An 18,757-nucleotide genomic window follows, 5' to 3' on the forward strand; every position below is an offset into this window, starting at 1 on the left:
AAAGTATTGCTTGAAGGATAAATTGGGAAGATGACTGTCTACAAACAGGCACCAGGGAGCAAACCCTCTGACCAACAGCTTGTCCCAGATCTAACTGACACAGCAAACGGAGCGGTGGGGAATAATAACATTTGATTAATGCACTCTGAGCCGCACGACCCTGAGCAGCTGCTGAGTCCCCCGGAAGATGTCTGTGGTCTCTGTGAAGCCCCAGTTTGGAGTGTCGCAGGCACATCTGAGACCTGCTGACCCGGGGACAGTTTGCTGTGTGGTCAGCAGCACCAAGGCAGGACTGGATGGGGCAGAAGAGGCCAGAGGACATCGGGGCTTTCTGATTGAGTGATGGGGCGATGGGAAGAGAGTACAGAGAAAGAAAGGAAATGATCAGACTGAACATGGCACCTTTGTTCTTTCTTCAGGCTTATTTTTTCAGGGAGGCAATTCTCTGATCCGGGCACACAAGAACTGTTGTCTATTTCTCATTGCAGGTACAGCCCCAGATTATTCCAGCCCCTTCACCCAGTTTGTGGATCAAATGAAATGTCATGGGCTGTACTGAGAACAGTGCCCTTTTTGCCCTGTGGGTATTTGATAAATGTTCACTGAAGCAAGTCAAACTGAAGTTCAAAAAGTGTACATGACAGAAAGGATAGACCATAAACTCATCTACTGACCCCAAACCTTCCACTGTCTATTCACTCATCACAGCACCTATCACTAAGAAAAACCCATGGGAGATACTCCTGGGGTGATGGGCCACCCCTCAAATCCCGTCATGTGGACAGCCTCCTGCTCCAATAATGTGCGAGGCCCACATGGTCTAGTGCCTCCTAATGTGGCTTTGCAGAACTTAAAAACCAGCACACTGTCCCTTAGAAAACCTGCTTTCCAAGTATACTTATCATTGTTAATCATCACCAGTTTGGTGACTTGAACAGAAGGTGAGAGTTGCCTGGTTTTGGTCCTGGCTCCTGAATGTTCACTCTGATTCAGAGGAAGCCAGCCTCAGTCCTGCACAGGGTCACCAGCCTCCTCTGTGCTCCACCCGGTTCTCTGCTCTGTGGCCTGGGCATCCTGTGCTATAAATGATCCTGCCTTCTCGAGTCTTAGGTTTTCAATTTCTTCATTCCCACTGGCCTTCTCCAATCTACCGACACGTTGCTTAACTCTTTGTTGCTCTGCCGGCTTCATAGAGCCTTCCCTTTACATCCTGCAGGAGGCGCCACTCTCGCTGGGTAAAGGAGCAGTGTTCCAGTGTTTCCTTTACCTGGAACACACCTGAGTGGCAACTTGTCGCTGCTCACCTCCTTGTGCAAAGATGGGCACCACGACTGACTTCTACTTGCTGTCTTGTGTCCTTCCCCCACTGCCAACTCCTTACAAGAACCACCTCTCGTTCCTTATCCCTCCACGTGCAAAAGTCTTTGTTGACTTCCTACCGTGAAGTCAGTGACCTTTTATTCTTCATCCTGCTTGCCCATCCTTAGCATTTGATACACCTGACTATCCTTTCCTCTGGAAACCTCCCCTTCTCTGGCCTTCCTGCTTCTTCTGTTCTTTCATGGCTCATCCTCAGTCTCTGACTAGCTCTCTTTCCTTGGTCTTCTCTCTGAAATCTTGATGTTTTTGAATGCTGTGGTCTTAGCCCTCTTATTCTGGATAGCCCCTTCCCTGAGCAATCTCATTTACTCCCATGGCTTAGGCTAAAACTTATATACTGATGACTTTCTTTCCTTTATATTAAATTAAAAATCTCTTATCATTGGGGCACCTCAGTTGGTTGAGCATCCGACTCTTGGTTTTGGCTCAGGTCATGATCTCATGGTTCATGAGATCGAGCCCTGCGTTGGGCTCTGTGCTGACAGCATGGAGCGTGCTTGGGATTCTCTCTCTCCCTCTCTCTCTGCCCCTCTCCTGCTCTCGCTTGCTCTCTCTCTCAAATAAATAAATAAACTTTAACATATATATATTTTTAAAGTATCTTATAATTGCAAAGCATCACATGTACTGGTAAACAAATAACAAATAAGAAAATAAAAACACTATTTCCACCAACTAGAGATTACCACTGGTAATCTTATTGTATACCCTTCCAGAATTTTTATGTATTCTTACATATCTTTTTCAAAATGAGAAATATACTATTTTTTAAATTGTTACAGACTCTTTTGTAATTGCTTTCTTTCTAAGGTTAATAATCTGGAACTTTCCATGTCAATACATCTAATCTCATACCTGGTCCACCTTTTATTTCCTCAGTCATCCCCCATATGTCCTCTCTAGCTGGTTTGTCCAGTTAAGGACCAATTCAGGCATGAATATACACGATTGTCATTACATGGATATTTCTTAAGCTCTTTTGCCATAGACAAAAGACATGATATCATGCTTGTTAAATGGATTTGGGCAATTATCTATAAAACATCCCATTTTCTCGATGTGACTAGTTCCTTTTCTGTGGTCCTCTAGAGCTTGTTTCTCTAACCCACTTAATTTTTCATAAAATGGAAGTCAAACGCAAAGTCATAATGAATTCAGGTTAAACCTTGTTATCTAGATTGTATCATAGGAGATGTGAAATTCATACTGCATTTTGTCATAAGATAAGTATGTTCTGACCGACCCACTATTAGGGATCCTAGCATTTGAACTGAAGGCAAATGGCAATCTTACCCTTCCATTGTAGCACTAAGTTTTCACCCTTGTGACTGGAAGGCAAACTGGGTGGTGTTATTTTGGCAATACTATACAAATGTCTGGTGCCCCAGTAACCTTATGCCGAAAGCTTTTAACACCAGTTTATACCTGAGTCAATAACTCCACTAAGAGTTTAAAGTGATTATCAACTAGAGTTCTTCGTAGGATATGGATAACACATTTTAGCTAATTAAAGGTTAATTAAGAACATTTTTATGAAGAACCTATTTCCTGAGGTGTGGGCAGGACTACCAGTATTTACAGCCATAAATACTGACAATCATCATTCTGCTGGTTACAGGAGAACCAGCTTCGATGAGGTAAAGTGAAAAAGAATGAGTTCTGGAGTCAGAAAGACCAAAGTTCAAAACGTAGGCTATGCTTCTTACTGATTGTGTGAAATTAGACAAAGTCACCTGGCCTCTGAGCCTCAGTTTCTTCACCTGTAAAACAAGGAGAGTAATAGAATTTACCTCATAGGTTATTTTAAAGATTAAATGCTGAAATGTAATTAGCACAGTGTTGGCAAGAATATAACCTCAGTAGTTTTTTGTTATTAAGATCAGCGATCCTAGCTGCCTGTGGTAGGCAGGATCCCCCAGTGTGGTGCCCGTCTAATCCCCCTGAGTTCAGAAGGACCTCTGAATACAGTGAACTATCACCCCCATGGTTATGTTATATTCTGTGGCAAAAAGGGAGCTTATCAGGGTGGACCTGACCTGGTCACGTAAGCCCTTTAAAAGCAGAGAGCATTCTCCACTGGTCACAGAGAAGTCGGGACAGTACATTCCAGCTGGCCTGGAAAAAATTAAAAACATCCATGTGGTGAACGGCCTATGTGGCAAGGAGAGCCACTGGCCTCTGGGAGCTGAGCATGATTCCCAGCTGACAGCTGGCAAGAAAATGGGGAACTCATTCCTGCAGCCACAAGGAACTGAATTCTGCCAACACCTTGAATGAGCTCAGATGAGAACCTCGAGTGTCAGATGAGAGCTGCAGCCTGACCCTGACTGCAGCCTTGTGAGACCCTGAGCTGGGATCCCGTGAAGCTGTGCTTTGGATCCTGATCCACGAAACTGTAGGATAATAAATTCGCGTTGCTTTAATCTGCTTAGTTTGTGGCAACTTGTTCACGACAATAGAAGACTAAAATCCCAGCTAGAGTTAATCACCACTGCTTCTGCTGTTCTTGCTGTGCCCATTCCTGTGGCTAATGGCTGTCCTCTAAAGCAAGACTTGATTGCATAAATCATGACATTGCAAGAATGACGAGAGGTGTCATTCTTCAGTACAAACCCCTTAGAATGTAAATATTCTCTCTGGCTTCTACTGCTAATGGACTGGCGGTGGTCATGGGGAGGGATGGTTTATAGACCTTTGTGGCTTTAGAAAGGAACAAAAATATCATCAGGGCTGAGTCTTTCCTGGAAGACTCAACTCCTTATGCAAAAGCTCTTTTCTTCATGGGTTCCTGTTTGACACTGCAAGTCTCTACAAAGGGCTTAGGTGAATCTGAGGCCAAACTCATCCAAATGACCTGGTGAATAGCTTAAGTCCCCAGTGAGTTTACAGTATGTTGGGAAAAGCAGACATCATACAAGCCACACAAACTTACCGTTAGAAGTCGTATTGTGTGCCTTAAAGAAAAAAACATTGAATTATGAAGGCTTTCCTGAGGAAATAATCCTTGAGACGAGATCAAAAGGATGAATAGGGGTTGACTGGGCAAAGGGATGATGATGATGATGGTGATGGTGATGAGCATTCCCTGAGGGTAGGAACAGCTCATGGAAATGTCCTGAGGCAGGAAGGGTCATGGCAATTTTAAGGAACCTTAGGACCGATGAGCTAGCAAGAAGAGTTGAGGGTGGAGAGGTAGGGAGGAGCAAATCTTTCAGGTCCTGTTAGGCAATGCTAAGGATATCCGTCTCAGTCCGGCTTTCTCTTTAAAAAGACCACCGGGGGCGCCTGGGTGGTGCAGTCGGTTAAGCGTCCGACTTCAGCCAGGTCACGATCTCGCGGTCCGTGAGTTCAAGCCCCGCGTCGGGCTCTGGGCTGATGGCTCAGAGCCTGGAGCCTGTTTCCGATTCTGTGTCTCCCTCTCTCTCTGCCCCTCCCCCGTTCATGCTCTGTCTCTGTCCCAAAAATAAATAAACGTTGAAAAAAAAAATAAATAAAAAAATAAAAAAAAAAATAAAAAGACCACCGTGGCTGTGATGGATTGTATGGAGCAGGGACAGGTGCAGAAAAACTAGTTAGGAAGCAATTGTAGCAATCCAGACAGAAGGTCAGGGTGGCTGTGACTACGATCATGGCGGTGGAAGAGAACTTAGATAAAACAAATTTAATTCAGGGATTTTTAATTTTTCCAGTTTTTAAAAATTAAGAAAACATTTTCCGATCATCTCTATCATTCCATGGAGAAGTCACACTCATTCATTTACTTATTTGATAAATATGTGTATTGTGTTATTATGTGCCAGGCATAATTCTGGGCATGGGAATAGAGTAATGAATGAAAAAAGGGCAAAAATCCCTGCTTCCAAGGAGCTTTCGAGTAAGTTAGATAATAAGCAAGAAAAATAAGGAATACGTAAAATATATTTGATAGCAACAAGTGCTAAGGAGAAAGTTAAAGTTGAAAAGGGAGGGGCACCTGGGTGGCTTAGTGGGTTAAGCGTCAGACTTCAGCTCAGGTCGTGAACTCACGGCTTATGAGTTTGATCCCTGCGTTGGGCTGTGCTGACAGCTCAGAGCCTGGAGCCTGCTTTGGATTCTGTGTCTCCCTCTCTCTCTGCCCCTCCCCTGCTCACTCTCTCTCTCTCTCAAAAATAAACATTAAAACAATGTTTTTAAGTTCAAAAGGGAGAAAAGGATGTGTTAGAAGATCATATTATATATGTCCAGACAAGATCTCACTAAGAAAGTGACATTGGAGAGATGATCTGAAGGAGGTTAGGGATCAAGGCATGCAGCTATTGGGGGTGGGGTGGGTCAGGGAAGAGGACTCTAGCCAGAGGGAACAGCAAGTACAAAGCCTCTGAGGTAGGAATGTGACTGCTGTTTTCCAGAGGGCAATTATGGCTGGAGAAGAATGGGCAGAGGAATGTATCAGTCATCTATCTCACAAGAATGGTGAGTAACAAACAACCTCAGAACCTCAGTGGCACACAATCATTTAGTTTTACTCGTGAGTCTAAAGATCGCTGGGGTGGTTCTGCTGAGATGAGCTGAGTTTGTCAAGGCTCACTCAATGCCTATGCAGTCAGCTACAAGTCAGCACAGTTTTGCTGATCTTGTCTCGGCTCCCTCACACATCTCAGTCTTAGATAAGACAACTGGATTGACTTAGCTCTGCTCCATATGTCTGTGTGCCTCACATCTTCCAGTAGGTTGATGTTCTGTTCTTATGTCATAGCAGGAGTGTGGAGGGAGGAGGAGGAGGCGAGAAAGGAAAAAGAAAGTAAGAAGAGAGGAAAGAGAGAAAGAGGACAAGAGAAGGGGAGAGAGAGAGAGAGAGAGAGAGGAGATGGGGAGGAGGGAGAGTACACAGCGCACACAAAACCTCTTAAGGTCTGGGTTCAGAACTGAAACAATGGCACATTCTATTGACCAAAGAAATTCATGAGACCAGCTTAGTTTCCAGGGGTGGAGAACAAATCCCACTTCTTTTGGGGGAGACTGTCGAAGTCACACTGCAAAGGGTGTGAGTATAGTGAGGGATGGAGAATTAGGACCAGTTGTTGTCGTGAGTCTGCCACATTAAACTAGTGGGAGATAAAGTCAGAGAAGTCATGGGAATCTAGATGGTGTGGGGCCTTGCAGGCCAAAGTAAGTCCTTTGGCTTTTGCTCTGAGATGAGAAACAAATGGAGGGTTTCCAAGAGAAGAGTGAGACAGGCTAACTTCTATTTTCATGGAATCACTCTGGCTGTAAGGTTAAGAATAGACTGAAGTGGGGAAGGAGACAGTGAGGAGGCTACCACAGCAATCCAGGCAAGAGGCAATGGTGGCTTGGCCTGGAAAATAGTAATAGTAGTGTTGAGAAGTGGTCTCGCATCTTGGCTCATAGAGGAGGGAATGAACACCAACATTTTGGTATTTTCTTCATATGAAGAGAAATGCAGGGGAGGAAGGTTTCTCCTCTCTGTCTCCTCCCCATTGTGCACCCCTTCTCAGACAAAAAAAGACAAATGTGATAGGCAAGAGTCTGACATTTCCTGGGACATGCTTTAGTAATGGGCAGGGACTTACTCTGTCTGCTGAGCAAAACCAGTCCAGAATGTTCCCTTCACTGGAAGTGTGCTGCTAGATAGCGGGCTCCTACTCTACCCCCTGGTAGTTGGGGGTGTGAGGCAGCCCTGGTCCTCACAGGTGCCTGGTGAATGAACTTGGGTTGACTCTGCATACCCAACTCTCAGATACACACTGAGTTGAGCAGGTCTCAAGGTCTGGTTGCAGTGGGAGTAAGAGGCTTCATTCGACCTCAGCCTTGTTTCTTTGCATTCAGAATCTTTGGGTCAGCCAGTGCCCCACTTAGTTCCCTTTGTATGAGTTCCCCCACTGGTGACAAGAGAGGTGAGTCACAGAACCTGAAGGCCTAACATCAACATCAAGCTCAACTGAGAATTTGCTGCCATGTTAACCCTTGGCATAGTCTTCCTTTCTTTTTTTCTGGTTTTAGGTAGTCTTTCTTCATCCCTCTATCCCTTTTTCTGAGCCATATTTGAAAGAATGTGAAATTACATTTTTATTAGTGATGCCTCCCTTAGTTTCAAGTAACAGAAACACATTTAAGCTCTCTTAAAGACAAAGCTAGAATTTGTTTTGGAGAAACAAATTTGTCTCAAGACCCAAGGGCAGATACATAGTAGACTTCATAAATAAACTATGGAGTGCATGGGTGGCTCAGTTGGTTAAGCGTCCAGCTCTTGGTTTTGGCTCAGGTCATGATCTCATGGTTTGTGGGTTTGAGCCCCACATCGAGCTGTCAGCACAGAGCCTGCTTGGGATTCTGTCTCTCCCTCTGTCTCTGCCCCTCCCCTGCTCTCTCTCTCTCTCTCTAAATAAACTTATTTTAAAAATTAAAAAAAAAAAAAAGAGAAATAAACTATAGCCAGAGCTTCAAATGCAGTCAGGACTTTCCCTTCCGTCCCTAGAGGAGGTGAACACACACCCTAGTTTGCACAGAACTATCCTGGTTTTCATCTGCCAGATGTAAACAACAGGCAGAAACCACACAGTGACTTAAATAAGGGAAGCTTAATATAAATATTTTTAAATTTTTGATAAAAGAGCAATTATAAGATATAGGGAAAGTCTATGTGGTATCCTAGGGCCAAGAGAGAGCACCTAAGGAGAGACAGATATGAAAGGGGACCCCCTTCCCAAGGCTGGAATTGCAACCATTGGATGGCAGAGAGATTTGCCCAGACCAGAGCTGGTCGGCAATCCGTGAGCAAGCAGGAAGCAACTCTCTGGGGCACAGGTTGGGCATAGAAAATTTGCAGCCAGTGGTCTGGCACAGGAGCTTGAAGAGAGAGTGGGGTGCCATTGCAGACAGGAGGCTTAGAATATACCATGTCCATGTCAAGACGTCCAGGTGATCACTGGCCGGGTTGGGGCTGTAAAGTCACCAAGGGACCATGAGTTCTGAGCCTGTGCCTGGGATAGAGGACCACCAACTGACAATGCGGCTGCCAGACCAGCAGGAAGGCCCCTTCCTCCTGCATTATCCCTCTAGTACCCTCTCCTGAGAAACCTCAACAGGTGTTCTTCGTAGGGGAGAAATGCTTTAAAGGAATTCCATTTGTTACTGTGGAACCTGTATGGAAGGGTGAATTCGGATCTGAGTGACAATAAATTGCTAACTGATGCAGCTCTCAACAATACCCTGGTACGAATGATTAATTCCCAGAATAGTCAGATTCATAGAGAAAGAATGTAGAAGAGTAATTACCAAAGGCTGGGAGCATGGGGGAATTGGAGAAGTATTGTTCACTGGGTAGAGTTTCAGTTTGGGACGATGAAAAGGTTCTGGGGATGGATGGTGGTGAAGGTTGCACAACAATATAATGTACTGAATGCCACTGAATTACACATTCAAAAAGGATTACAATAGTAAATTCTACATTGTACATATTCTATCACAATTACAAAAAAGGTTAATTCATGGTCACTGTATTTGTCTCTCACCTCTGCTCCACTCTGTACATTGACTTTCTTCTTCGTTTCTCTGTTTCTCTTCAACACCCTGGAAAATCTGGCTGCCGACAGCTCTTGACCTAAAACAGCTCTTCTTCTCTCAAGAAAGCAGCCACACTGAGTCTGGCTCTCACAAGTCTGTCTTGCAAATTCTCATGTAAGTTCTGCAGCTGCGTTGGTCCAGTGCTCATCTTGGCCATTGGGCCAGTATCACCTGATAGACGACTTTGCAGAAGTGTTTGTGTGTGGTGTTAGGGGTAGGATGGAAGAGGGAGAGGAAACTGTAGTGACAAAACAAGGGAAATCTGCTATAATCATTTAATGGCCCCCCTTCTCTCCCTTCCAGAGTTTTAACTAAATAGGGAAGCCAGGCAAATAAGTAAATAAGTAAATATTTTAAAATTCACATTAAGAGGGAAACCAATAAGTAAAATAATGCCAGATCAGTCAAATATTTTTCCTCCTTTCCACCTGTGCTAGTGGTCTGAATTAATAATAGAGGCATACGGCCGAATAATCAGAATTATTCATCAAGCTAATTAACCATATATAGTTTTCTAAGTAGCCACAAAATGGTGGAAATCTTTATTCATACATATATAGTGAGATTTACAAATGTATTGTGGTTGTTACAGTGATTATCCTTTTTTATCTTTGTAGGCACAACTTCTTGAATTGATATATATTCCCATCAGGTGCTTCAGAGAAGCTCTGACCTTTTTCTCAACAGGCAAAAATGTGCATTTTGGCACCAGATTATCGGATGGAAAAATACAGGCATTTTCCAAGCCCTAAACACAGAGTGTGCCATCTATTAGTTTGGATTTCTTCCTTAACTATCATCATACTAATATGTGGTGGTTTTTCCAAGAAGAAATGAATCCAAATCTATTTTGGACTCAGAATCCCGGAAGCCTGGGTTTTATCACTGGCTGGTCACAGATGCACTGAAAATGGGTAAGTCACCTCCATCTTTGTCTGAATTTCTCCATCTGGCAAATGTAAATTCTGACACTCGCCATCAGATAATGTTTGCAAAATGTTTGATGGTCCTTGCTGGTAGACGGTATGTAATTGCAAACAGTTGGATCATTTTTTTTCTGTCCTAAAAATTCTTCTCTTTTTCTAGAAACTATTTTTAAATTAAAAATGTCACTTTTAAAGTATGGGCACATGGCAATAAAATTCAGTTGGTAGTAGAGAGTAATTTTTTTAAAAAGTAAAGGTCTTTCTCTATGGCATTCCCCAGAAGTAACAGCTTAAGAGTTTCCTATTTTTAATCCTTCTGAGGCGAACCTCCGCAACAATAATTTATTATCCCTTTATTTTTGATGTATCAGCTTCAAAGTATAGCTGATGGGCCCCCTTATGAAAGATGAGGAGCTTGGCTCATTTACACTTTCCTTCAACAACCACTGCCAGATATATTTCATTTTTTTATTATTCCTTTGGATGCGTCGATAGCTTTGTACAATGTATTCAACCTTCCATTTCTTGATCCATCAATTTTAGGCAGGATGTCAATACTTCCCTCTAAGTTAATGAGAGATTTAACAGCCCTACCTTTCCCTCCTCCTCTCTTGGTCACAGTATCACAGAGTCAGTTCATCATATAGTTAATTTACATGGTCAAACGTGTATAGAATTTATTATTTCTGATATAATTAATTTTGGTGTGTTTTGGCCATGTATTAAGTCTAAAAACAGCCAGAATTTATAATATTTTAATTAGATGAATACTATTGATTATACAATTTCATTCCATTCAAATAAAAAAAATATTTATTGATTGCATATGCAGTACCAGCACTGTGCTAAGTGCTAAAGATACATCAATGCACAGAACAGAGAAAAAAAAAAACAAAAAACCTGCCTTCGTAGAGATTACCTTTTAATGTATATGTGTGGACTCAGAGAAAAAGTGATGAAACTATTTCATTTAACCTGTGCTGATAGAAAAAGAAATGCCCAGGGGCACCTGGCTGGCCCAGTAAGTAGAGCATGTGACTCTCAGTCTCAGGGTTGTAAGTTCAAGCCCCCATGTTGGGCATGGAGTCTACCGGAAGGAAGGAAGGAAGGAAGGAAGGAAGGAAGGAAGGAGGAAGGAAGGAAAGAAGGAAGGAGGAAGGAAGGAAGGAAGGAAGGAAGGAAGGAACAGATGTAAATTGGGAGGAGGAGGGAGAAATAGAGGAAGCAGGGCATTGAATTTTTATAATGCATTATTATCATATGCCTTCACTTTCTTACTAAAATAATAATTTAAAATTTAGAGCAATTTAGAAGAAATTTACTTCTTCTTGAAGCTATTCTTTCCAAGGCCTCCTCATTTGCTAATGTAGTTTGGGTTGCTAATTTGTGAAACCTGGTTTTCAATATCATTTTGCTGGGTTTTTGTTGTTGTTTTTTACTGCATGTATTTTTGTATTTTTTTCCAATTTTACTTTGTATTAAGCAGTTGGGCTTGGGCAATTGTTATTTGTATGGCTTGCCTTTCTCTTTTCTTTCTCCTTCTGTATAAATTCTAAAATCATTATTTCACGAAGCATCATATTTCATATAAGGACATTATCTTTACCATTTTACTCTCCCATTTCATTGATAGTTTTTACTGGGTATAAAATTATTTGTTCAAAATCAATTTCCATTAGAACTCTGAATGTGTTTCTCTCTTATCCCAATGGAAAAGTTTGATGTCAATCTGATTTTCACTCCAGCAAGGCTAACTTGTCCTACTCACTCACCACCACATAAGCATGAAATTTTTTTTTTAATTTTTTTTAATCTTTATTTTTTTTTTTTTTATTTTTAAAAAAAAAATTTTTTTTTAACGTTTATTTATTTTTGGGACAGAGAGAGACAGAGCATGAACGGGGGAGGGGCAGAGAGAGAGGGAGACACAGAATCGGAAACAGGCTCCAGGCTCTGAGCCATCAGCCCAGAGCCTGACGCGGGGCTCGAACTCAGGGACCGCGAGATCGTGACCTGGTTGAAGTCGGACGCTTAACCGACTGCGCCACCCAGGCGCCCCTTAATCTTTATTTTTGAGAGAGAGAGTACAAGCGAGAGAGGAACAGAGACAGGAGACACAGAATCCGAAGCAGGCTCTAGACTCCCAGCTATCAGCGCAGAGCCCAACACGGGGCTCGAACCCATGAACCGCGAGATCATGACCTGTGCTGAAGTTGGATGCTTAACCGACTGAGCCACCCAGGCGCCCCATGAAATATTTTTGTCTTTAACCTTGGCTTAAACACATTTCACAAGGATGTATTTAAGTGTGAACGTTTTTTATATTAATTGTGCTGGTTACCTCCAAGTTGCTGACATTCATAAGATTCTTATTTGTCTTCAGCTATGGAAAAATTTCCTCTATTATATTTTGGGATAAATTCTTGACCTTTTAAAAATCATACTGATTAGATTTATGCCCTTTTCTATTACTTCTCCATATTTTTTTCGTTCTTCTCATAATTCACTTCTCTGCTTTTTTGCTCTATATTTTGGGATACTTATCTAACGAGATGGATCACTGGTAAATTCTACCCAACATTTAAGGAAGAAATTATACCAATTCTCTACCATCTCTTTCAGAGAATAGAAGCAGAAGGAATGTTACCTACCTCATTCTATTTGGCCAACATAACCCTAATTCCAAAATCAAAGACATTATAAGAAAACAAAACTGTAATATTCCTCACGAATATAGATGGAAAAATCCTCAACAAAATACTAGAGAATTGAATTAAACAATGTATAAAAAAGAATTATATACCAAGAACAAGTGGGATTTATCCCAAGTATGTAAGGCTGGTTCAACATTTAAAAATGAAGTAATGTAATCATATCAAGAGGCTAAAGAATAAAAATCACATGATCGTATCAATAAATGCAGAAAAAACATTTGGCAAAATCCAATACCCATTTGTGATCAAAAATGCTCAGTAAACTAGAAATAGAGGGGAACTTTCTCAACTTGGTAAAGAATATCTACAGAAACCCCTACAGTTAACATCATACTTAATGGTGATAAACTTCAATATCAGATACAAGGAAGTTCCCTCTCACCACTGCCTTTAAACATTGTAATGGGATTCCTAATTAAGGTAATAAGACAAGAAAAAGAAATAACAGATATAAGTTGGAAAGGAAGAAATAAAACTGCCTTTGTTTGCGGAGGACATGATTGTCCATGTAGAAAATCAGAAGGAATCAATAAGAAAAAAAAAACCCTAGAATTAATTAAGTGCTTATCATAAGGTTTTAGGATACACAGTTAATATTAAAAAGTCAATCACTTTTCAGTATACTAGCAATTAACAAGTGGAATCTGAAATTAAAAACAATACCATTTTTATTAGCACTCCCCAAAATGAAATACTTAGGTATAAATCTAACAAAAGCTGGACAAGATCTTTATGAGGAAAACTACAAAACTCTGATGAATGAAATCAGAGAAGAATTAAATAAACTGAACTAATGGAGAGATATTCAGTATTGTCAAGATGTCACTTCTTCCCAACTTGATGTGTAAATTCAATACAATCGAAATCAAAATCCCAGCAAATTATCTTGTGGAAATGGATAAATTGATTCTAAAATTTATAGAGAGGCAAAAAGCTGAGAATAGCAAACACAATATTGAAGGAGATGAATAAACTCAGAAGACTCACACTAGCCAACTTTAGAATTTACTATACAGCTACAGCAGTCAAGACAGTGTGGTATTGGTAAAAGAATAGACAAATAAATCAATGCAACAGAATAGAGAGTCAATGAATATATGCAAGTAGATATAGTTAGATGATGTTTGGCAAAAGAGTAAAAGCAATATAGTAAAATGTAGTCTTTCCAATAAATGGTGCTGGACCACCTGGATATCCACAGGCCAAAAAAAAAAAAAAAAAAAGAAATCTAGACACAGACCTTATACTATTCACAAAAATTAACTCAGAATAGACCAGAGACCTAAATGCAAAAAACAAAACTAAAAAGCTAGAAAATAATAGGAGAAAACATTGATTATCTTGGGTATTGCAAGGACTTTTTGGATATGACACCCAAGGCACGATCCATGAAAGAAATAATTGGTAAGCTGGACTCCATTAAAATTAAAAACTTGACTTCTGTGAAAGACAATATCATGGGCATGAGAAGACAAACCACAGCCTGGGAGAAAATATTTGCAAAAGACATGTCTGATAAAGGATTGTTATCTGAAATATGCAAGGAACTCTTTAAACTCAACAATAAGAAAACTAGCAACTGGATTTAAAAATGGCCAGAGACTTTAACAGACACCTCACCAAAGAAGATATGCAGATAGCAAATAAGTATATGAAAAAAATGCTCCACATCATATATTATTAGGGAAATGAAAATTAAAACAACGAGATACCACGACATACCTATGAAAATGGCTAAAATCCACAACACTAACAATACCAAATGCTGATGAGGATACAGAGCAACCAAAACTCTCATGTACTGCTTGTGAATTCAAAATGGTACAATCACTTTAGAAGACAGTTTGGCAGTCTTTTATAAAACAAACACTCTCTTACCGTATATGATCCAGCAATCCTGCTCATCGGTGTTTATTCAAAGGAGTTAAAAAATTATGTCCACACAAAAATGTTGTGCACAGATGTTTACAGCATCTTTATTCAGTGCCAAAATTTGGAAGCAACAAAGATGTTCTTCAGTAGATGAATGGGTAAATAAACTGTGGTACATCTAGACAATTGATATTAGTGGCAAAAAGAAACAACATATCAAGCCATGAAAAGACACGAAGGAAACTTAAATGATATTACTAAGTGAAAGAAGCCAATCTGAAAAGGCTATATACTGCATGGAAACCATATGACATCCTGAAAAAGGCAAAGTTATAGAGACGTGAAAAGATCAGTGGTTGCCAGGAGTTTGGGGGCAGGGAGGGAGGGATGAATAGGCGCGGCAGTGAAAATACTCTGTGTGATACTATTCTGATAGATGTATGTCATTATACATTTGTTCAGACCCAGAGAATGTACAACATCGAGAGTGAACCCTGATGTAAACTATGGACTTTGGGTGATTATGCTGTGTCAGTGTAGGTTTATCAGTTATAACATATGTATCACTTTAGTGGGAGATAATGGGGGAGGCTATATATTTGTGGGGGCTGGGAGTATATGGGAACTCTCTGGACTTAAAATTGCTCTTAAAATATTGTCTTTATTTAAAAATTATGCTAATTCTAAGAAGCCAGCCTCAGAAGACCAATATTGTATGATTCCACTGATATGAAATGTTCAGAATAAGCAAATCTGCAGACAGAACGTAGGGGAGGGATTGCCTCGGGCTGGCAGAATAGTAGGTTTAGGGAGATGGAAAAAGGGTACACAGCTTCTACTCGGTAATGAAAACATTGTAAAATTGATTGCAGTGATTTGCACCAACTCTCTAAAAGCCACTTACTTGTATACTTCAAAAAATAAGATTGGGTCAGGAGGCAGTATTGAACAGGGTTTAAGAACATAGACTTTGGAATTAGCCTGACCTGAGTTTACTGACTTTACTACGTACTGCTTGTGTGACTTCTCACACAGTTCTCTCTGAATCTCCACTTCCACATCTGGAAAATACAAATAAAGTCATCACGCACACATGCACACACACACACACACACACACACACACACACACACACCTCAAAGAGTCTGGACAGTATCCAGAGGAACCAGGGCAGGGGAAGCCAAAGGTTCCCACCCTCTCCTCTGCAGCAGCACTCACCTCACTGACTGGGCGCCATGGCAAAGAGGCAGCTCCCTGTTGCCATCCTTGCCACAGGGAGGGAAGACAGATCAAATTCAGTGAGACACCAACTGATTGTCACCTTCTCTTGGCCCTTCCTTTCTCTGTGAATTTGGTCAATACCAGACCCATGTCCATAAAGACCCTTCCTCAGATTTGAAAAATGGATAGGGGGTGAAAGAGAGCAAGAAATGAACTCGAAAAATCTCTCACCATCATGATGCTATAGCAAAGGTCCCAGGTGCACTGCAGACAAAGATTGGACATTTATCAAGTAAAAACTGCAGGCTAGGATGAATTACTTCATTGGATGTGGAAATTACAAGTGGTACTTAAATGCTAGCTGCTTTTGGCACGGACAAAGTGGATTAATCATTATGGTGTAATATAAAGTCCAGATGAAACAAAGTCAGCCCAGCAATTTTAGCTGGAGAGGACAGTGTAAACACTACAAAAACAACCAGGCAAAAAAATATAAACTGTGGAGAGCAGCCATTTCCAAAGCCACTCAGGAACCAGTTTTCCAAGAGAATGTTTTATCTCAAGCCAAGTGGACCTAAGATTAAAACCCTAAGATTAAAGCCTCTTGTATCTACTCATCCATGGTTATCAATAAAGGACCACTCATCCAAGGGAAAAGTATCCCAACTCATTTTTTTTTTACTTACTTCATTCTGATCTATAATTGACTCTTACTGCGAAGACAACAAGGAAGCCGTGACTAATATTTTGTCAGGAAGCAAATCCACCCTACATATCAGTACAAAACTAGAACTAGCCATCGGTGGTGGCTGGTTCTAAGCAAGATGATAATGATGACATAGAGTCGTGAAATGTCCAAGCTAAAGGGAAAATAAGAATATTAAACATGATGTGACAATACAATGATTATAGCAAACATTTATTAGAACTTAATATGTCCAGGAAGTATTTAATAATTTACATGTTTTAACTCATTGAACCCCAAGCATACCCCTATAAGATAGGTACAACCAATATTCCCATTATTTAGGGGTGGTTAGGTGGCCCCATCAGTTAAGAGCGTTACTCCTCATTTGGCTTAGGTCATGATCTCACAGCTGATGGGGCTGACCCCACGTCAAGTTCTGCGCTGACTGCGTGAAGCTTGCTTGGTATTCTCTCTCCTTTTCTCTCTGCCCTGTCCCCACTCATTCATTCTCTGTCTCTGTCTCTGTCTGTCTGTCTGTCTCTCTCTCTCTCTCTCTTAAAAGAAATAAATAAACTTAAAAAAAATTCCCATTATTCAGAAGATAAAACCGAGGATAGAGACCAACTCTCTCATTGGGCACTTCTGAAAACTGAGGCCAAAGGTAGTGAGAAAACTTGCATGTAGTTATTGAAGTTTGTTGTATTTCCTTCAAACATCCTTCATCATTCTTTACCTTCTTCCTTTTCACTCCATTTCAGGTGCTCAGTTCACTCTTTTTTTTAAATAAAGAAACCCATTTTCAGGCAAAAATCCTATATTAGCCGTTTACCCCGTACTTGTCAAGGTCACTGCCATCCAAATGATGCTGATGTCAAATCCAATGTTTAGTTCTCCATCTTCCTCTTATTTGTCCCATCAGCAGCAATTGACATAATCGATCTCTCTCTCCCTTCCTCCTTGGAAATCTTTTCTTCTTTTGGTTTCTGGTACACTATTCTCTCTTAAATTTCCTTCTACCTCAGTGGTAGCTACTTCAATGTCTCTTTTATTGGTTCCTTCTCTTTTCCCTGACTCTAAGCCTGGGACTTAGTTATTGGACCTCTTCTCTTCCATAACTATACTCACTCCCTTGGTGATTCCTTCTAGTCACATGGCTTTAAATGTGATTACTGAATTTATATGTTCAGTCATGACTTTGTCCCAGAAGCCCAGACACATACATTCTACTTGACACATATGTCTACTTGACATCCCCACTTGGATTTCTAAGTGACATCTCAAACACTAACCGAAACCAAAGGTGTGATTTCTCCCTATCAAACCTGCTTTGCCCAGTCTTCCCTACACCCATAAATGGCAACTCGACCCTTCCAGTTGCTTAAGTCAAGAATCTTGAAATCATCCTGATTCCTCTCTTTATCCCATATTCATTTGAACAAATTCTGTGGCTCTACTATCAACTACACCTACAATTCAATGCCTTCTTGCCATCTCCATAACTATTGCACTGGTCTGGTCCAAGTCTCTATCATCTTGCCTGGGTTGTCCTAATAGTATCCTAATTGCTCGGGTTTTCCAACTCTGTCCCACTGCAGTAGCTAGAGGGCTCTTTTAAAAGTATAAGTTAAAAATCCTCCAATAGCTTCATATGTCACTCGGGGAAATGACCAAATTCCTTCACTGGTTCATAGGCTCTATGTGCTTTGCAAGTGTTTTAACCCCACCCAAATATCTCTCTGACCTCTCTCTCTTACTTATAACTTCCTTTAGGCCATTTGTTTTTGGTATCTTTGTTGTTCTTGAATTGAGCCGTATGCCTACCTCACGGTCTTTGCATGTGCTATTTTTCAGTCTGGAACACTTTTCTCCAGATATATGCATGACTGGCATCATTCTTACTTTATTTAATTTTTGCTGTGCTCAAAACTCACTTTATTAGAGAAGCCATCTACTACAAATAACAAGACAGCATTTCTGTATTCCTGATACTCTATATCTTGATTTAAGCTTTAGCAATTATGATACTTGATTATTATATGTTTAGTTATTTATTATTGGTCTCTCCCAATTAATTATGAGCCACATGAACTCAGAGATTTTGTTTTTTTTGTTCACAACCCCCAGCACCTCAAACAATGCTTGACACTATTGAGTGAATTAATTAATTAATTAAATCAGATTGTTACCTATTGCGGGCCTACTGACAATTAAGACTTATCTCTCATTGGAGAAACAAAGGTATCTATCCCATCAAAGAACTTCAAGACTTAGATATGGTGATGGTGAATGTATCCATGAAATTATTCTTCATGAGGTCCCTGACTCTGTCTTCTTATGGATTTATCCTGATAACTATTTCTTTAAGAATTCACTTACAAATTAAAATTAATGAT

At 40.6% G+C, this 18,757-nt stretch overlaps 1 long non-coding RNA gene across 1 annotated transcript in view; it reads left to right on the forward strand.

Annotated features, from left to right (window-relative positions):
* LOC147572635 (uncharacterized) overlaps positions 1-18,757 on the forward strand; it is a 124,984-nt gene that overhangs the window by 32,817 nt on the left and 73,410 nt on the right. The window contains exons 5-7 of the long non-coding RNA XR_015246002.1: positions 5,769-5,832; positions 8,973-9,057; positions 9,631-9,857. This is a non-coding gene — a long non-coding RNA (uncharacterized LOC147572635). The remainder of the gene's footprint in view (positions 1-5,768; positions 5,833-8,972; positions 9,058-9,630; positions 9,858-18,757) is intronic.

Source organism: Puma concolor, chromosome E4, assembly GCF_028749965.1.
Source record: "Puma concolor isolate L17-30 chromosome E4, mPumCon1.1.hap2, whole genome shotgun sequence".
Taxonomy (NCBI): Eukaryota; Metazoa; Chordata; class Mammalia; order Carnivora; family Felidae; genus Puma; species Puma concolor.